This window comes from Erpetoichthys calabaricus, chromosome 12 (genome assembly GCF_900747795.2).
Source record: "Erpetoichthys calabaricus chromosome 12, fErpCal1.3, whole genome shotgun sequence".
NCBI lineage: Eukaryota > Metazoa > Chordata > Cladistia > Polypteriformes > Polypteridae > Erpetoichthys > Erpetoichthys calabaricus.
The window spans coordinates 121,104,362-121,122,623 of record NC_041405.2 but is presented as its reverse complement, the minus strand read 5'-3'; positions in this window follow the sequence as shown (position 1 = coordinate 121,122,623).

The window sequence follows — 18,262 nt, the reverse complement described above, 5'->3', positions numbered from 1 at the left end:
ATCGCGCTTCGACTTTCGCGGCTTCACTCTATTGCAGATTTTATATGTAAGCATATTTAAATATGTATCGTGGATTTTTTGCTGGTTCGCGGATTTCTGCGGACAATGGGTCTTTTAATTTCTGGTACATGCTTCCTCAGTTGGTTTGCCAAGTTGATTTCATACAAGGGACGCTATTGGCAGATGGCTGAGAAGCTACCCAACCAGAGCGCGTATTATGTATTAAATAAAACTCCTCAAATATATTGTGAGCACGGGGGCTGTTCGCACCCCTAAAGGATATGGCCGCTCCTCAAAAAACGCTGAAAGACTACCCGACGACGATCAATTGTCTGGTCATCTGTTAGCTCGCTTTTTTTTGGTTGTCCACTGGATGAGCAATTAAAGATTCTGAATCTTGAAAAAGAAAGTCAGTTAAAATTAAAGCAAAAGACATTTGGTCAGTTAGACCTCATTAATAGGTTACCAATAAAGAAACTGATAGAAACAAAAATTTGCAGCCGTTGTGGCCCTCCAGGATCTGACTTTAACACCACTGGTTTAGACTATTGATTATGTGTTCAAGTATTCTTTTGAAAATCCCTAAAAGAAACACTTTAAACTATCTCTGCTATTTGCTTGTCACAAACTGTCAGACAAAACTACAATAGAATGCGATGCCATAAGAAATTCGACATATGGTTTGTGGTGTTTCAATCTGCCCTGTCACACACTCTGCTGTTATCATTTCCTGAGTATTTTCATTCATCATGAGAGCACACGGCATGACATGGGTTGTCATAACTTCACCAACACTGGCAAGTGCAAGGAGACAAACGAGCAAGAAACATTTCTTTAAATTGGGACAATAGTACCAAGGATCTGTAATAAAATGTATTATTTCCAGTTTACTTTTTTGTCACGAGCATGCCTCAGAAATGCGGAAGGCACATTTTCTTAAATCAAAACTCCTGTTTCCTCAAAGTGAATGTCTTTGGTAAGTTTAAATGGTTTTATTAATTTGGGACACGGGTACCCATTAGGTTCCATCATGAAACGCAAGAGTGGGGTAGTTATTTTTTAAAATTTATAAAATATGCTATGATTTAAAATGCATTTTTTTTTATGTGGGAAACTAATATATGCCATGATTGTGAAGAAATAAGTTTTGATTTGAGAAATACCACACTTATCCTTTGACATTTCATTTTTAAAATAGATCTAATTTTATTTACTGTGATATATTGAATGTGTAACATTACAGCTTCACCAGTATAAAACATGGTGGCATGCTATAGTCAGCATCTAGATTTTTGGATCCTTACGTAATCTGCAGCATTTTCAAGCTTTGCGTGTGGTTTTACCTTACTGACCTCTTGATGTTTATTGAATTTGATACCTGCCTTGCTTTTGTTTTGTTGTCTGAAGGCTGTTTACCAGTTTTTGACCTCTCTCTGCCTATTGACTACTCCTTTTCTGAGCCCTTTTCCTCCTATTTTTTTGCACTATCCTTTTGAAGGCAACACAGATTCATTATTGTCCTGCATAAATCTCTTTTTACCCACCACAGGCAATGGCGGTTAGTAATACTGGGCGACACCCCCCCTCCAAATAATTTTAAAAACTCTGCTTAAATTAACTAAATAATACAAAATAATCACAAAGCAAATGTGTTTATTTGAACAACATGCCTGGTGTCAGCGCATGTCAACATCCATTAAAACTTGGTTCCGACTTACACTTGTTTCATGTCTGTGTGAATGCTTATATTTCCTGTGTGAAGGTCACCGGCCAAATGAGAGTCTATGTAATTCCTTGATGTTTTGGCAAGCTGGTGACCTGAGGCCACCCTTAAATTGGTTGCTTTCAGATTTTTCCAGGGACACGGCTCTCTGTGCCCGTGACACTCCCACATTTATTGGCAGTGAATTAGTATTGTTTTAGTTTTTTTAATGTAATACGATCGGACAGTTGTCAACGCACTATGTCATGTTCACGTCAATGGTTCAAAGTTCACACCTGCCATTAATGTAACAATAGATGAGCGAGCGCAACTTTAGACATATGGTAACTTCAAGTGCAACTTTAGAAATCAAAGAAAATGTGGTTATTTCTTTAATGAAACTGCTTTTCATAAATCATTCACTTGAAGAAAAAAAGAAGAAAAAGGAGCTAGGACCAGACCGATCTGACTTAAGAATTCAGCAGCTGGCAAGTGATCGAGGACAAGCTTAATAATGGACTTTTTCCCACTGTTCTTATGACAAATAGAGTCAGCTAACTGGATGTGGTGTAAGTAATGCCTTTTTTTGCTTTCCCTGTTTGTTGTTTCAAAGTGTGGATGGTGGTACGAGACCAAAAACATCTTTCTGAAAAATGCAAGCAGCATGAAAGTAACCACTGTCATCTAGAACCACAGACTTCACAGTGCTGCGTCATGGAAATGATAGTGTAGTGCACTTGGGTCTGAATCTGAGTGGGACAAACTCCTCAGGTAGTCGAAACCTGAGGATAGGTCTACCGGGAGAAGCTGGCATAAAAGCAGCTCCGTGATCGCAGTGTTAGAGCACTTTGGACGTGTGAAGGGGTGAAGGGGCAAAGGGGTGAAGCAGATTAGAGATGCCACCAAAGTGCTCACTATGTTCCGTGTCTCTGAATGCTGATCTCGGAGCTCCTTTTTTTACTGGCTTCTCCGGTAGTCCTGTCTCTTCAGACATTTGAATTAGTGTATGAGTTATAATGTGTTTGTGATTAGTAAAATTGTGGTGTGCCTTGGGATGACTTTGGTTACAAAAAGTGTGCCACTACAGAAAAAAAAGTTGGGAAACACTGATCTAGACAATAACATGAGGCTAAATTGTTTTGGCAGGCTTAGTGAAATGACTCAATTTAGGCAGAAAGTAACAGATATGTTCAGCCCTGAAGAAAAGGAGGGCAAACTTCATGTTCAAGGAAATATAGATATCCAGATCATAAAGGCAGAATAAGATTTATCCTGGGTGTAGTGCAAAACAGGTTGGAGGCGAGTAATGTTTTATGATGTGGGAGTCTGTGGATCTTACAATGTGAATTTGTGCCCAGGTGCATAAGCCTGACAAACTTGCATAGGACTGGGCAGACTGGCAGCAAGAGTACTATACAATTAGGGTGTGAATGACTCTGTGGGTGTGCTAAATGAGAAACTGGGATGCAAGACTTGAGGAAAATCAGAGGATTGTAGAATGTGGATTTATGGAATACAGTGGAAATGGCCAAGAACTGGGCACTCTATTAGCAGAGGAAGAATAAGATTTGGATTGGACTTATGCTATGGATGTGCTATAAGACAGACAGAAGTGCTCATTATTGGAAGAGCTAGGTGTATGGACATTATGGTGTGGGTTTTGACAGAATGGGGAACTGGGTAGGTTGGCTGGGCAATTTAGAGCCAGGCGTAAATTTTGGGTGGCAGGTGCACCTGTTCCTATACACATATGTTGGGCAAGTTCTAGGAAGAAAAAGGGGACTGAGGATGTCATGGACTGAAGATTTGGAGCACAGTAGAAATGGGGGCATCAGGTTGGGAAGCATAGTGGAAAGAGTGTAATACATTTTAGTCTGAATTTGTCCTATGGGTCTCGTACTGGACAGGCCAAGATGTGCATTGTTGATGCTATGATGAGGACAATGAGAGCATGTGGAATGACCAAATAGATTGATAGATATGAAAGGCACTATATAATAGATAGATAGATAGATGGATGTGAAAAGCACTATATAATAGATAAGTGCTGCCTCAGTTTGCACCCCAAAAACTGCGCCCCCACCCAATATTTTTTCCCCAGCTGCACTGCCCACAGGCCATAACATTCATGGCCAGTGTGCAGTTTGCATGTTCTCCATTTGTGTGTGGGACTTTAATGTGAGTCTTTACTAAGTTACTTGGCAGTTCCAAGGTTCATTTCTGCTTTGTGTCTGATATTAGATATTTTTTATGACATCATTATTTTTGTGTTTATATTGTATGCCATATTGCCTTTGTAATTATTGTTTAATGCAATGAGCTCTTAATTGAAAGTATACTGTATAAGAACAAACTGAATTAAAATAAATATATTCTGTTAAATCTTCTGTAAATTGTTTTCCAAATAACAATCCCTGGATTATTAACCCTTTCAGGGCTGATGTCGACTTTTGTCATAAGGAGGAGTTGACGATGGTAATCAACTGTAAACTGTGAAAGAACCAACTGTTATGTTTTAGTTGGACTCTCGTTGCTAGAAGGAAAGTTAGATCCATTGGTTTGACCAAGACTTCCTGCGCTCGCGTGAGTAGCAAGGCGCAAAGAACGGCAAAAATGGGACTGGCATCTGGCGAGAGATCAAAGCGATTGTGTAAAGCAAAATGCTCAGCAGATGACATTTTGCCAATTATCTCTGAACTGGACTATGACTTGTCAGACTCCAATTTTGATATAAGTGATCGAAAAACGAATGTGAGGTTCCAGCTTCAGCTGATTGGTCCCCACCTAATTGTGGTACTAACAATGTTCGCCAAATAGGACTGACACTTAACAATGATAAGAGGTAGAAACCACATTGCAACGTACTGCGACTGTACAAGACAGCCTGGCAGCAAGCCTGCTGCACATTCTTAGCAAACTGGCAGACACAGCATGCAGCAACAGACGTTTTATGTTGATTTCTGTGTGCAACCATTGCTTTTCAGAAACTGTTTATTGGAAAAAATATTCAGCCCTCAAAGAGTTAAGGAGATTAAAAGTCTCCTGAATCTGGAAACCAGCATGTGCTAAAGAAAAAAGCTGAGTGAAGGAAGGGAAGCTTACAAAGCTAAAATAGGAAACAAACTCACTCATAATTGCATGAAAGTTGTCGGAAAAGGCCTGGGTTGAATTACTGGACTCTTTATTAGGTTTTCCCTCCCACTGCCACCTCCTTCCAATACCCAGTCTCCCCACACCATCCCTAAAACATCAACTCCTCCTACTGTTTCAACTGGAACGGACAGTGATAAGTGCACCCCTAACCATCAGAGTGGGCTGTCCATAACTAAAAAACCAGTAAGCAGACAACTGAGGAAACTACACATGGATAAAGACGTGGGACCTGTCTCTGTTCAGGGAGTGAATGTAGAGATGGTGCACTACTACACATATTTGGGGGTCCACATCAATGAGCCAAGCCGGCTCTTTTTCCTTAGGAGACTGCTTTCCTTTGGTATGGGAAGTGACTTCGTTCACATCTTCTATAACTCTGTGATAGCCAGTGAATTCTCTACGCTGTGGTGTGCTGGGCTGGTAACATCACGTGAGGCAAGGCCCACCAAATTAACAAGCTAATTAAAAGTGCAGGCTCAGATATAGGACACACTCTGGACCCCCTGGAGGTCGTAGCAAAGGAGAGAATTAAAACAAAACTGAGTGCCATTATGAACAATGCTGCACATCCTCTCTCTGACACACAAACACTGAGGACTTTCATCCATCAAATTATTCAGCAGAAATGTGTCAAGAAATGCTATGGGGAGTTCTTTATACCAACAGCAATATGCCTTTTTGTTACTCTGGTGTGTGTTCAGACCATAGTGTGTGTTTATTTGATTAGCTTCTATAAAAAGACACATTTAATAAAGATCTATCTATCTATTCTGTAACTCATTTCACATCATATTTACAATAGAAAAGTGCCACATAAAATGAAAAAGAAAAACCATTGCTGAATATTGGTGTTGGAAGCACTAGGTGGACTGGCTATTTCCCAAGAAGCAGAAACAACAAGCAGTGCGGCCATGGTTGTGATGACACAGCACTGTTGAAATACCGACATTTCATTCAACTGTTGCCTTCCTTGAGCCGTGTGTGTCTGCTACAACTGCAGGAAAGCTTCCACTGCAAAGCTTGAGAACCGTGAGAATTTTCAATGACATGGTATTTTCTTCAAAGTGTTTTGTACTGTAAATCTTCTCACAGCATTTCATACAAAGGCATAATCTTTTTTCTTGGCAGTCTCTACTTTGCTACTAATCCTGAATCCAAAAAACAGAGGATTTTTCCTGGTCCCATATCTTGATTCTTTTCTTAATTCTTTGCCATAAAGTTGATGTAGAAGGCAAAAAAATGTTATCTGTCGAAGGTAATTTGAAAAATGGGGAAAATAATTTCACAAAGCCCCTTTTTTAATATAAATGGGTAACTTATAACTGTGATTCCTTACAATGACTGTCTGAATGAACCACACCTGCTTTTAAACTCTAATTGTACTGAAAATCTAATTGCCAGGACTTGTGTTATATTTCAAACAAGTTCACAGACAGTAATTTGCTTCTTTTGGCCCTACTGGGTCACTTATCACCTTCCCTTTCACACCATGTACACAAAACTGAAAACAAACTTGGCTCCTTTACTAACATTATTCAGCTTGGAACAAACCACAACAACCTCAGCCCTCTTCATTCAATTAAGGATTCTGGGGGCCTGCTCCTATTCCACTGACCCCAGAGGCCTACTCTATCACAATGGTAAATCTCTTGAGCGAGTTCAACACGAATTGAAATAGTGGAACAGCATCACTAACCTTGTGTTTGTTTTTTATGTACCCCCAGCGTCTACTCCTTCTGTGATGAGCGTGTGCTCAGCCTATGACTTTCACCTTGACTCTTCACTACTCTAGCTGTTGTAATGTTACCTGAGCTACTGCCATCATTTCATTTTGAGATACGCATCCAGAATTTGTTTCCCAACTGTGTTTCTGTATTCAGTATATTCTATCATTTTGCAAACTTAAGTTGTTAGTGGTTAATAAAACTAAATATGTGCTTTTTGAATTTGTTGCATCATACATACTGTATGTTATTATAAAACAGAGCTATCAAGTCTGGTGAATCCTATGGCTCGACCATAACGAAGATATTTGAAACCTGCCTTGGTGTTCTAACGCACTGTAACAGCGCTCAGCAATACATGCACTACATTCACAAACAACAGCGCAGCTATATATTAAGGGGACTGAGGGAAATGAACGTTTTGCCTAACATCCTAGGGAACTATTAGACATGTCATATTGAGAGCAAACTGATGATTTCATTCCTGGCTGCTATGGGAGTCTGTCCGTAACTAATAAAAATAAACCTAATTGGAGTCTGCTTTCTGTAGACAACTGCAATATACAACTTCTTGAATTGTATAACAAAAAAAAAACAAGAAGAAAAGTTTGCAAATTTTAATATTCTAGAAGTGCTGGACAAAATCTAGAACAAACAGAAGTAGAAACAGCTTTATACCAATTGTAATAAAACTTTTAATTAGGCCAAATTCAATTTTGCTGAAATAAGTAACTATTATAGAATTCTGTTTTTATAAATATACATGCATCATTAGTTTTTATTTTGTGTATGAATGTAGTGTCATGTGCGGATGGGAGACAGCTTAAGGGCTTTGGTGACGATAGGTACCCACCGAACCAGAGCTTGATGCTATGTTTCTCTTCTCACCCCAAGACTGACAGCCATTCCGTCACTGACGTCACTTCCGTTGTCTGCCCACCTGGACCCGCCCTTTTCTCCCACATGACAATAAGGGTACCGGCCATCTTGTTGCCACATGTCTGTCTCCGCAATTGTTGTGTGCCTTTACTCTTTTTACTCATTCACTTATAACTCTTTATCTTTGTGCGTCTCATCTTTTACAGAAGGAATGTGCTTTTATATGTTCCTGACTGGACCAAAGCAAATTTCCACTTGTGGACAATAAGGTCAAATTAACCAACTAACTAACTAAACCAGGTTTTAGAATTAAGTGGAGGTTCAATGTGAAACTTCTCACATGTCACCATCATAAAACATTTACACCTCTGTAGTTTGTCTTTAATTAGCTTTTTGGGGGGCATCATGTGTTGCAGAAAATTTTTGTTGTTGCACAATGTCGACATCATGCCAAATTGTAGTTTTTATCATACATCATGAATGATTATAGGGGTTAGACTTTTGGATGCCACAAGTTCTTCTAGCAAAGCTTCTAAACATACAGAGCACCTCCAGTTAGGATTCTGTCAGAGCTCATGCGTGGCCTTGTTTTGTGTATGAGCCAGAGCTTTAGCAGCGCTACACTGTACCTCTTTGTGTTAACCGATTTTCCTCCTGGTATAATACCTTACTTTGAATTAATCATGTGTAATCTCTTTGGCTCAGCTTAACCTTGTGTATGTTTAATCACTCTTCTAAAATATTTAATTTAAGAAGAAAAAGAGAACTATTTAGCACTAAAATTCACAACAGAACAAAGGAAACATTCAGATACAAACTGTTCCCTCCACCTTTTTATTTACAGTTCTATTAAATATTTGACCAAACCAGTCCATACAGATGTGACCATTCCTTTTTACACTTGTTCATTCATCTTTTCTCTTGGCATACTGTCAAAAAATTCTGCACTCAAGACATTAGAGCTTAAGTGTGATTCTTCAAACAAAAGATTTACAGTATAAACTGGTTTTCATTTAATGAATTTCCCTGCCTTAAAAAGTTCAATAAATTTCATAAATGAAAACATTGTAAAATTGTTTTTTGAATTGAGAGAAAACTGACAGATTATTAGCAATTTATTGTTTAAACATAGTTTTTTTTTAATCATTAGTACTATTGTACAACACCGATTCACTGCCAGCACTGCAGCCTTATGCCGCTAAGCTCCCCACAATCCCGCATGTGATAAGTTTATTCAGAAAATGGATGATGAGGCCATGGAACAGTTAATGAGTAGATTTATTAGTTCATTTATTGACTTGCTCCGTCTACTTTAGGTTCAATTCCTGCTTCTTTTTGAACCCATTATACTAAGAACATATCAAACATTTGAATTTTGAATGACTTGCCAAAAGATTTTTCTGTAATGATTCCTCCACCGCTGCATGCATACAGTACATACATTCATGCACATGCTCGTTCTTTTTTTGTTTTGTGAGGCAACTGCCTTTCTCAACTAGAGTTGAGACCAAGTCCCGTCATGCTGAAACTGTGCAGATGAAACTGTGCAGATTGTTTTATTGGGAAAGCTTATTAATTTCTAAAGAATTATTATTGGTACCTGTGACTGTGGGAAGCATGAGGAACATTCAGAGATGAGCCTGCCAGCTTAGAGAAACGTTAAAGACCTTGTCCCAGGCGTGACATCACTGGTTGCCTGTTTTCTTCAAATGTTCCATTTAAATCTCTTACTAATGCATGCATTAAGATAGGGCAGAGATACAGTATATAGGAAGAAGTATGATTGGTTACGAGCTGGCTTTCGTGTAACAAGCTATTTACACTATATGAATTTGTTATGTTCAGTGATATGTGTGTGTAACTATGCAAATGTTATAAGGTTAAGTACCTTTCCTTTTCTATTTGATCAGCAAGTCAATTATGTCAACTGAGATATCCAGAAAAAAAAGACAGTAAAGCTCTTGAAACATCTATAAAAAGCTTAGTAACTTTTGCTGATTTGTACCCTGGTGTAACATTAGGCTACATCTGCCTAGTCCTAGCAAGACGTTTAACCTGAAACAAATTTAAATAAACATTACCCATCAGTCTCACAAGTATGGAGCATATTGAAATCAAAACCTGGACTGGCTCAATGCTAACGTCTGCTCTGTATCTCATGAGCATCACTAAGCAAAACCATTAGTGTCTCAACAAAGAAAGTTCTGGTGACTACGCATGTTCAAGAGTATTGCCGTGTGTTTGCATGCTATGAGGAAATCTTTACTTTAATGCTCCCCATAGACTAGTAACAGCAGCAGAAAGAAAATACACCACTACACGCTAAAAACAAACCTTAGACAATATAAGATACACTCATGCAGTTGTCAGAGCAGTTATGGTTGTAATGTGTGACCTAAAGCTAAAAACTGCCCCTGAAAGTGCTGCAGGACTAGTATTTTCACAGGAACCGTGCAGGAAGGCATATATTTTTGATAATATCACTTGCCTTTCCAAAACAGAGTGTGTTATAGATGTCCTGGAAAGATGGGAGCTGTGTACCAATAATCTTTCTCAGGTAAATTAACCATCATCTGAAGTGCTTTGTGCTTCTGAGCTGATCAGGTGCCATACTAGGATGCTATGAACCCAGTAAGGACTGACTCCACTGTGCAACTATGTTGGTGAACACAAACTAGGCCATCGGGGCTCTCCTCTGATTTCTGAGGAAGTAAAAGTGTTTGGGAGACTCCTTGACTATAGGTGAGATGTGCTGTATCCACCTCAGGCCATCACCTCTTTTGGCACAGGACTGTGCCCTACCGCTTGCTTCCTAATTTCCATGACTGGCTCTTGGTTTTGCTTATGTTAAAGAAGAGACTGTTATGCAGTCACCACCGTGTCAAAAGTCACAACACTTCTTAGTAAGCCGCCTCATCATTGTTTGGGAACAGGCCTATGATGGTGGTAACGTCATAAGTGAATTTATTGATGGAGTGGGTGATGTGTATAGGTGAACAAGAAGTACTAATGGGGGTTCAGTACGCTACCCTGTGGGGAGCTAGGATCATTGTGGAGGAAGTAATGATGCTGTACATGTGGTGTACTGATGAGTCAGAGAATTCAAATATTCCAAACAACCTCATCATTAAAATATCTTTGTTTACTTTATAAACATATCAAAATGATATGATGGAGACAAGAATTTCTTAATTAATCAATTTATATTTGCCTAATATAAAAATAGTTTATATTTAAATGACTCATTAAAGTGGTAATCTTAACCTTAATCTTGCAACAGTTCTTCCTAAAATCCACATATAATCTCAACTAGTTTTAAGAGCTATGCCTTGTGATATTTTTGAAGAACACGCCTGATTGTTTCAGAATCCCATAACTTTATTTTTCCCTTCATTAGCTTACATTACTGCAGTGGTTCTTAAACTTTTCTCCCCATGAGCAAATTTTGATTAGTGCTTGTCTTCGCAACCCATAACCTCATTGAATCGTTCCCCTGAAATTCGTTTCTTCCTTGGAGAATTGCCACCGAACGTCATCCAGGGGCGGGGTCCCTCTTGAAGAATGCCATTGCGGGACATTCTGCAATCTGTTCACAACCCTTCATCATTCATTTCAACTGTAATTCTTGACTCAGCTCGACCCCATTAAACCCATAAGAAAAACTGCACTACTGTATACTGTATATTCTTAGTCTTTGATACCTTTTGCTCTCCATGTCATCAAGAGACCTGAATTCCATATTTATGTCTTTACCAGTGTAATATAAGATATTATGGCAGACAGACGGTGCCTATGCCTGGCCAGAATGTCTTCTTAAGGAAGGACTGGGGAGAAAGTGTGCTCAGAGCATTATCTCCCCTGAATTGCTAGATAGCAGTCCCAGGCACAGGGCACATTAGGATTTGGAGTTTGGTGGCTCAGCCCTGTTGGGTTCATGGGGTGCTGCATGGATTGCAGAGCCCTGCATCATCAGGTTCCCACCTTACCCAGAAGTGCTTCTGGACCAAGCCTACGGGACACCGGAAGTACTCCCTGGTATTACATAAAAGGAGCCAGAGGTAGAGAGAAAAGAGAAGACAATTGCTGTGGGCTGCTTTATGTTTATTGTACTGTGCTTTAAATTGTGCACTGGTGTTGTGGGAAACATTTTGGGAAGTGTTTGCCACAGTATAAAAGCCTGTGTTGTGCTGAACTTGGGTCTGCATTTGCTTGTGTCAGGTTTGGGGAGCTGGTACACTACCCCTGCAGGCCACTATATATTCTATAATATTCTATAATCCTAATGTGAAACTCCGTTATTTTCTTTTTTGATAATCACTTCTTCATATTGTCTGCTTATAACTTACGAATTTCACATGATGTACTTTACAGCTCAATAGCAGCTATTTCTTTACTGTTTAATATATATTTTTTCTCCTTAAGTTAAGAACCAAGTTTTCTGCTTATGATCACTATTGTTATAAATTAAAGTATGCAATGAACCACAGTGTCCTACTTTATCATTTCCTTAGTCAGAAAAGGGATTCTTGCATTATAAACTACTTCCAGTTTGCAGTCATTTCTAAATCTGTCTTTCCCACGCACCCTAAATTCCAGAACAATGGCTTTTTGGATGTGAATGTAGATCATATCATTTGCACTACTCCCATTTTTCTACATTCTCCAAGAATTTTAACTGACAGTGAGACATGATTTTCCCAAGTTCCTGCTAACTGCCTGTTAAAATGTCTGTACTTGATCCCTTTTTTTCTTTGACTCTCACATCCATTACTGTACTTATAATTCAAGTGGTCATTCACTCCTCCAATTGGCTTGATCATCTGTGACACATGAAGATAAAATATTACCTAGCCTGCAACCGATAGTAATTGAATGGCTTATTGTTTGCTGGCACCTGTGGCATATAAATAAACTAAAGGGATGCGTGAGTGCCTAATAAAACTGACATTTTACACCAGTTTTGAAGCTTAAAACACTGAAACTTTGGTCCTCTGAGAGAGAGGTTGAGAGTATGAGCTGATAGCGCATTGCTGGACCCACCACATGATGAATCACCCAGATTGGAACCTGAGTGCAGCAGGTGACGCAGCAGCACCACACTGGAACAGTGTGAGGTTTTTATGGTGGCTGGAGTGCAAATCCTGCCACCAACCCCCATGTTGTCCCTGTAAGTTGGAGGACCTGCTTGCAGGGCTGGATGCAGATTAATGTCAAACCCAGGACAAAGCAATTGCAGGTTTAATGGCTTTGCTCAAGGGCCCAGCAGAGTAGAGTCACTCCTGGCATTTATGGGATTTGAACCGGCAACCTTCCGATTGCCAGAGCAGATCCCTAGCCTCAGAGCCACCACTCCACTGAATCAAAGGAAAAATTACTCAATTAATATGAAATCTGCAGGATCTGTAAGAAAGTAAAAATCCACAAAACTGTTGACCTGGTTTACCTTTAAACTTTGCAAGTTACCTAACCCTATCTTTAGTAAACAATCCTCTAAATAGTTTTAAGTCTTCTCATCTATCTCTCCTTCTGTTCTTCTAGGGGATAACTCATTACCCTCTGTCATTAAAAATGAGAAAGTACAATAAAGCCTAATATTTTTAGAGCTATGAAGAGGCTGTCAATGTAAGCATTTTATCTAAGAAAAGTATTCACAATTAACAACTGTATTTTCTTTTTCTTAAATAAAAGTATATTATAAAATAGATACTCATATTTTACAAACATAAGTTACAAAAACATGTTTGTAATTTAAAGTTACATCAAAGTTAAAAACATGAAAAATGAATTGCGGCTTATATCTTCTCATAGTAAACATAACAATAAAATACCACTTAAAAATATGTCCTATGGCTTCTGTTGTGGAATTCTGAATAGGCCTTGGAGAATTAACCCAGTGATTTCAACAGTCTGGCAACAACAGCATATCTGGCTTCCCTGTGCAGCCACATAATCAGAATATTGCTATTGTATTAGCAGCAATACTTAACAAAAAAATCTGTTTGGACTTCAGTGACCAACACTCATCTATATTTAACCCTCTCACCACAAAGCCCAGAACATGAGTCAGTGAACAGCAGCAAAGAAAAGAAAATGTCTATTTTCTTTGTTAAATGGTGCGACTCAAACCACTTACAACTGAACACCAGCAAAACCAAAGGGCTGGTGGTGGATTTTAGGAGGCCCAGGTCCCTCACGGACCCCGTGATTATCAGAGGTGACTTTGTGCAGAGGGTACAGACCTATAAATACCTGGGAGTGCAGCTGGATGATAAACTGGGCTGGATTGCCAATACTGATGCTCTGTGCAAGAGAGGACAGAGCTGACTATACTTCCTTAGGAGGCTTGCATCTTTCAACATTTGCAATAAGATGCTGTAGATGTTCTATCAAACGGTTGTGTCGAGCGCCCTCTTCTACGCGGTGGTGAACTGGGGAGGCAGCATAAAGAAGAGGGACGCCTCACGCCTGGACAAACTGGTGAGGAAGGCAGGCTCTATTGTAAGCACAGAGCTGGACAGTTTGACATCTGAGCGACAGGCACTGAGCAGGCTCCTGTCAATCATAGAGAATCCACTGTATCCACTGAACAGTATCATCTCCAGACAGAGGAGCAGCTTCAGCGACAGACCACTGTCACTGTCCTGCTCCACTGACTGACTGAGGAGATCGTTCCTCCCCAACAATATGCGACTCTTCAATTCCACCGGGGGGATTGGGGTAAACGGTAACATTATACGATGTTATTGATTGTGTGGCAGGTGGCCGGGTGCGGCCCTCAATCAGCCACCTATTTAAGGAGCCGCCGCCCTGCAATCAAGGCTGGAGTCGGGTGAGGAGGTGGACGAGGTCTGAGGAGGCGGCAGGAAGAGCCCTGTGTGTGTTGTGGAAAGGAAGAAGAAAGTGGCTGGTGAAAGCCTGGACTTTGGGGGACTGTTGGGGTTTGTTGGTGGCGGTGCACTTAGTGACTTATGTATAATAATAGTGTAAATAAACGTGTGGTGATGGACTGCAACGTGTCTGCCTGTCTGTGTCCGGGCTGTACCCTTCTACAGTGGCGTAGTCAGCAGGAGGCTGCACCTGGCACAAGGTGCGGACCTGCATTCAAAATATTGTCTGTGGAAGGCCCGGCACAGCAGGCGAACTCACCCACGTGCCGCAGGGGCGGCGTGCACCGAACCCCGCAGAGAAATGTGGAGTCGCAGACCATGAGCGGTCTGCTTTCAGACTTTGTATTTCAGGGGCAGCTTGGGAGCGCGGTGGCAGCTAGGAGAGCTGCCTGGAAGGAGATGCTGCAGCCGCAGCAGCCGCGGAGCTGCCCAGAACCTCGCCCTCGAGTGTGGAATGAGGGTGAGGAGGCCGCAGACCGAAGGTCCCTCCTCGTAGCAGGCACGGGATTGGGCGACGTGTCCTGTCCTCCCGCCAACGATTGGTCAGAGGCGGGAGCAGGGAATGTCCGTCTCGTGCCTAGAAGAAACCCGAGTGGGCAGCAAGGAAGTGTCCACAGAGAGCAGCCGGTGAGTGGAACTACTCGCGAGGTAAGCCCACCGCCGTCTGCTTCTCTCTCCTTGGCGGCGATATTGCAGGAGCTGCAAGAACGACTGCGCCTTGTGCTGTCGCCGCCGGCCGAGCGATGTGCCCTCCGGGCGGAGATGCTGGACTCGGGAGGGATGGCAGTGGCGTCGGATCGAGAGCCGCAGGCAGAAGAGGATCTGCGCACTGCAGGAGCTCCTGGACGGAGAGGCACAGCGGGGAAGGTAAGGGAGACTGACCCCGTTAAGCTCCGGACGCCAGCGAGGCTGGGTCTGCCCTCTTACAATGGGCAGATCCGAACCGCTGTGGCGTCACAAAGTAAACGGAGGAAGCGGCTTGGGGAAGCCAGTTCCTCCGATAAGCGAGGACATGCTGCTGGGTGCGCGTGTCCCGCAAAGGGCCGTCCTCTGCGGAGGCAGAGGAGAATCCCGCAGCTGGAGAGGTCGAAACGGAGAGTAATCCCACTGGTGATTCCGTGGCGGGGAGCACGGACTGCTCGGGCTGGGAAGCCGAGAAAGGGAGCATCGGGGCGCCGATCGGGGCCGAGAGCGTTGGCCCAGCTGAGGACGAGCCGAGGGGCTGCGTCAGGGCAACGCCTCCGCCCTTGTTTTTCTTTTGGATTTGCAGGATCGGGCCCTAGGCTACAATGTGTTGGCTTGCCGCCGAGGGGTTCCCGTCCTCCCGGAATGGTTCGCTGGTCCCAGGAGGTCTCAGCTAGCGGGGGAGTCATGTGGCAGGTGGCCGGGTGCGGCCCTCAATCAGCCACCTATTTAAGGAGCCGCCGCCCTGCAATCAAGGCTGGAGTCGGGTGAGGAGGTGGACGAGGTCTGAGGAGGCGGCAGGAAGAGCCCTGTGTGTGTTGTGGAAAGGAAGAAGAAAGTGGCTGGTGAAAGCCTGGACTTTGGGGGACTGTTGGGGTTTGTTGGTGGCGGTGCACTTAGTGACTTATGTATAATAATAGTGTAAATAAACGTGTGGTGATGGACTGCAACGTGTCTGCCTGTCTGTGTCCGGGCTGTACCCTTCTACAATTGTTATACCTGCCTCGCGCTCTCCACCTTGCACTTTTTAACTTGCACTACTCTTTAATTAATATTGTTTTTTATCAGTAGGCTATGCTGCTGCTGGAGTATGTGAATTTCCCCTTTGGGGATTAATAAAGTATCTATCTATCTATCGCTTGTAAATCTGGACAAAAATCCAACTACCAGCAGGTGGTTCTAGTTTTGGATTTCCCACACCAGTGCCCTGTTGCTCCTTGTTTTATCTCCAGATATCTCTCTCTCTCCTCCTATCTTTCTGGGTTAAATCCCCTTTAGGCAAACTGTACTGTCTGCACAGTGTCTCTTCCATTAAATGTGCACATCCTCATTTTCGCAAATTATACACTTAAGAACTGGGCAAACTAACATAAGGCCAATATTACATGTGGTACTCACAACAAGACATCAGTGACACAGTGGAGACTACAAACATATCAAGGATGTATCAGCCTGGCTTTGAATCCCAGACTTGTTTTTGTTTTTTTTTCTTTGTGGATTTTGTTAATTCTGTAGTGTGGTGAGTGTTATGTTAATTAGTGATTAAAATGTCCCAATGTGATTGGAAGAGTGTGCATACAAGTGGGCTTGTATGTAGTCTCAGCTATGAAGTTGCACCAAGAAATTGTACGTCAATGGGGTGCAAGTTGATTGTACTTATTCATATACATTTTGCTTAAACCTGCCAAAAAAAAAAAAAAAAAAAAAAAAAAAAAAAAACAGTATCGTATAATTCTTTGGATTACTTAAAATAATCTAACAGCTAATATTCTTTTTCCCAAGATATAGATTCAATGCTACATCTAGATAGAGCTACCACCATGTCATTCGTCCTTATTCTCCTTGATTTTTCCACTGACTTTGACTCAGTTAACTATCGGATTCTCCTTCAGAACCCTCTTTGACCTAAGCATCAATGGGACTGCTCTCAGATGGTTTGAATCCTACCTTGTGGGTATATACTACTACTATATGTATCCTAGACAGGAGAGATGTCAAAGCTGCATAAGGCAAGCACTGAGGAGTCCCAAGGATTTGTGTCAGTCTCACTGATTCTCAGATCAGTGCTATGCTGATCATACTTTGATGTACTTTTCATTTCTTCCATAGAACTACATGGTCTTTGGTAGAATCTCGTCATGTTTCACTGAAAGCTTTGGAAGTAGCCAAAGTATATAGACCTTTTACTTTGGTTTACTAATGTATATTTAAATAGCTTTGAGAGTATTGATGGGCAGCATGGTTTACATTTTTCTAAATTCAATAGGACTTCAAGAGAAGATGGAGCAATACTGAATGTTAGTCAATTACAAGAACTGAATGACAAAACAGCTTGTGGAACTGTTTCCTATTTTCCTGTTTATAACTTATCATATATCTTAATGTTAGTCAATAAAAAAGTTTGATTTAAAACTGTCATGCATAAATTCTGCCATTTCCCAGCTGATTGAAACATCTCTATCCAATAACTAAGGACTTACATTTAATACACTGTGGGTCATGGTCTGATTAGAGTTAAACATTTAATTTTAGATCATTTGCAAGAATATAAATGTTTACAAGTTGGGTCAAATTGATTTTTATTTTGTCTGTTCATTGTTTTGGATGGTCCTCACTGGCACAATTTCTAAATTAAATTAATGATCATCCTTTTTGGAGTAATAAATATTCATTCCGGATAACAAAACAAAATAAAAAGAGTTATATTTTGAAATCATGGCCAATCCAATGTACTTCATGACCCATGTCAGTCTCCTAGGGAGTGTCAACAGCTATGACTTCAAATAAAGACCCCCTTCTGCTGGACTTAGCAGCTGGGTCCCCATTGAGAGTCAAAACAGACAATACAAATGCCCCGTAAACAAGAACAAATTTACAGGAATACTGAATGATCTTTTTGATCATACACACAGCAGTCACAATTAATGGCTGTAATCCTGTTGCATAACATTCTGAATTACTATTTTGTACAGGCGATTGTAGCCAGAAAACAGCAGTCGCCAATCTCCTAGGAGTCTCCTATCTACACAGGAGTTCTTGGAAATTTCTGACTAAACAATTTTTTTGGTTCCGGAAAAAGGGAAACAAAGAGCTGAAAGCAATAGAGTGACAACTGTGCATTCAAATATGTTCATAAAATGGTTTAAAATGTAACATATACAGATTGAAAAATCATATATTAGAGTGACTTCAGAAACATTGTGATCTTGCCATCAAAATGCATGTCATGTTTG